Source organism: Cupressus sempervirens, chromosome 7 (genome assembly GCF_028749045.1).
Source record: "Cupressus sempervirens isolate cs-2001-9-10 chromosome 7, ASM2874904v1, whole genome shotgun sequence".
Taxonomy (NCBI): domain Eukaryota; kingdom Viridiplantae; phylum Streptophyta; class Pinopsida; order Cupressales; family Cupressaceae; genus Cupressus; species Cupressus sempervirens.
The window spans coordinates 837,743,326-837,747,122 of NC_143124.1; the positions used below are offsets into that span (position 1 = coordinate 837,743,326).

General features: G+C 34.3%; 1 pseudogene; it reads right to left on the minus strand.

Annotated features, from left to right (window-relative positions):
* Window positions 1-402: 402 nt before the first annotated feature.
* Window positions 403-3,539, minus strand: LOC149549990 (uncharacterized; annotated as a pseudogene).
* Between the last annotated feature and the right edge of the window lie 258 nt (window positions 3,540-3,797).

A 3,797-nucleotide genomic window follows, 5' to 3' on the forward strand; every position in this document is an offset into this window, starting at 1 on the left:
ACATTTTTGGTTTAAGGATTATTCAAGTTTCTTTCCACTTCTAAATTTTTAAAATATTTTCTATGAGTATTGGGATGACAAAAAGAATAGTTACAAATAATCTATGTTTTTGGAGGTGGTCATGGAAATGGAAAGAGGTCATTCAATGCAAATGTTACATTGGTTTTGCTAACTTTTTCTTTTTAAATAAAAGGAAAAAAGTGGTTCAATATTTATATTCATAGTATAAATTTTTTTAACAATAAAACTCCCATATTCCATATAGAATAAATATGTCACCTTAAAAGAAAAATCCTATGTCAAAATTGTCCACTTAATGGACTTGAACTTACCAATAAGCTTGACTCAATTGTTGTACATGACTATAAACAGTATAACACAATGATACAGAATCTGCATATGTTAAATCCCTACTTTAAGTGAAAACTCATGTCGGCAAGTGATATCCATACATGCTCCTCTAGTTCCTGACTCTGTATCAAATTCATTGGACAAGAAAGAAATAACATCCAAAATTTGTTTCTTTGTGGAACTAGTAAATCTCCTTGCAACTTCATCCACGTGTACCCCTTGTTCTATAGCTAGATTTGTAGGCTCCTCTAATATATGTGCTTTGAACTCATCTATCTAAAGCTTCTTTTGATGCAACCATTGAAATAGGACTAGGGCTTGCAAATTGATTTACGCTAGTAGCATGGTTCGCCACACTACGTGGCCCCATATGCGAGCCCTTAACAATTGGATTTGTAGGAGTGTGAGTAAACCACCACCCTGAATTTAAAGATTGTGGATATGTGTAAAAATACATTCGAGATTATGGAATGTTATTTTGTTGAAGTTAGTAATAGGCCTCAGAAACAAAGCATTAGCATGTTTATTGTTCTAGAAGCTCCTCAAATGCCCATGTACATGCACATAAGAACCATTTTACACAACAAATAACTCTGTAAACTCCATTGCATCATTAATAAATCTTTTCACTTTGATTTTCCTTGATTTGACATCCAAATAAAATGACATGTTGGTTATTCTTTCTTACTTGGTAAAAACCATTCTAATCAGGGTAACATTAGTGACTTCCACTCAATCTATTATATAGTTCAAATTGCCCTCTGAATGCTTATGGATCGAGCAGTCAATCAATGGAGAGTGGTCTTGGACCAATATTTTTCTACCCCTATAGATGATTTTTTTATGTGCAAACGCCTGTAGCCAAATATCAAAATTCTACAAATATTTTACCGGCTAAATACCAACCTATAAGCCAAACAGCTGACATGAAATCAATGTACAACTTTATTGCATTCAGAATGTTTTTCTACATGATCCAAGTTATCTAGAGTGCCAACCATACAAACAAGATTCTTCTTGCATTCTCAAATAGAAAACCAATGAGCACAAAGTTGATTTTCATTGACACATACACCACTAACTTTCCTTTTAGAATATTCAAAAGTTCTTACATGTATCCATCATGTAGCAAACCACTTTTCTCCCTTGATAATAGGGCAACTACAATGCAGACTAGTATCATTGGTTGTAGCATCTGGGTGTAGACTGACTGCCACAATTCGCACATTCTAACCATGAATCATCCTTTAATTGGTTCAACCTTCCCTCTGAATAATATATATGCTATTCTAAACTAGTCTAGATTGTGATTTAACTCCTAAGGTCGGAGAGACAGACTGGACACAGATTCGAAAATAATTAAAGATTTTACAATCTCTGTGATGCTCGAGTTTATAATGCCATAGATGACATAATCCACTTATTTAACAAAAATTAATTATAGAGTTAAAATATGAAAAATGATTATAAAGGACCAATCAACTGCAATTTAATTTTCCATATCATTTGAATAATTAAAAAAGCAACATATTTTTATAAATCATTGAAATATAATCTTAGAACGTGTCATGATGTTGTGTCTTTATTTGCTGAAATGTGACTTTACAAATCCGGTCACTTCCGTAAAAAATAAATCACGCATTTTCTTTTTTTATAATCGCACAATTCCTTTATGTCTTCAGTTTTCATATACACTCGAACAAATTGGTTACTTCATCGGTTCATCATACTCCGGCTTGAAAAGGCATAGGTATACTGGCTTCCACAATCAGACCCAGAAATCCATGAATAAAAGCCAATATATATCACAGAATTTTAAGAAGCAATGGCCCACAATATTCTTCTGCCTGTCAGATACAAAAATAATAGCATCTAGAATATAAAACATGAAAGCCATCATTATAGATTCACAAGTGTGACGTCTTTCAGTCGTCAATAGGAAGTCTGTTTATTTTCCGAGCTGAAAAAGTAACTGAACTATTAGAGATATGTACAAAGGTGGTGATGTGATATATGTAACATACTTCCAAGCCCCAATAAATTGACAATTCTGATTGTTCCTTGGTTATAGAGAATACATCAAGTGCACAAATGGAGTATTAAAATTAGAGCTCCATCAGACGGTCTCTCCTCCCACTCCACATTAGAAAAATACATCAGCACTGTGGAAATTCTATGATCGCCCATGGCTTGATTGAGTTTATCGTGGAAATCATCAAAATGAAGTTTATATTTCTGTCCATTTTCATAATGAAAAATCTGCATTGCCTCTCCATTTTCTTTCGGTAGAAGGGTCCAAGCTAAAATCCTAGCTTCGATCCTTGCAGAAATTTCATCCTAGCCTTCACTCAAGAACATTCTTGAGCTTGTTCGGATTTCACTCATTACACCTTTCCCCGAGACATTGTCTGCAACCATCAACCTGTCTCTTGACAATGCAATGAGATGATGACACTCTTCATCTGTAAGAAAATTCTTGTATAAAAATGCCCTGGGATACTAAGACAACTGAGTTACTCGAGATGGATCAAAGCCAAGTGGTCTGCCATATTTCAATATGGAAAGTTTGGATGCATCCTTTCCCGTTCTCATTGAAATTCTATACATCTCATCGAGCCATCCAGGGAGCTCCATTGCGGACTTTGTGTTGTGGCCAGTTGTGATCGCTCAAAACCCTCGAAATCAAGTTATGGTTGAATCATAAATCAATGAAATGAGTTGACTATCTAGATGGATAGATTACATGGATCTGATGCTAAAGATAATACCTACAGTAGCAAATGTGAAATCATTAGGTACTAATTGAAACCCCTAATAGTTTCTGATTATGTCATATCTTTTAATGTATTCACCAAGTAAATAGATACAAGCAAGCGGCTCATTAGACAAGAATTGTGATCATTTGTAGGCAACTATGCATTATGCTACACAATATAGTACATTATATTAGTGTTAAATACATTTCAATTTCAAAAGGTGTGAAATCAGTTCTCAGCCGGAGAAATCAGAAATCATACGAACTCTATCATCTTTATAACTACGTATCTTTTACAGAAGAGATCTTATTCTATCCAGTGCTGATAAGTTGAATTTGGTTGTAGGAGTTGTTGTGCTGCAATTTTATAACTGGTTAGACGTTCATTCTCTTTCACAGGGATTAGAGAGCCCCACGTACTTCCACCCCGCATCTTCACATATCCGAATGTACCTCAACGCTACATAGTTGAAATAACATGGGTTTCCAAATCATCACCATATAACTTATTTTCTTTCTCAACAATGTCAAATATATTTGGGTAAACCATTGTTGCTATTTATCTAGAAGAAACCCTGGGTATCAGACACTTCTACTCTTCCACATCCTTCTGTCTATTTTTAATTTTTTTGCTTCGCAACTCAGTTTTGTTTGATTAATAGTTTAAAGATCCTATACTAGATCCTAGAGG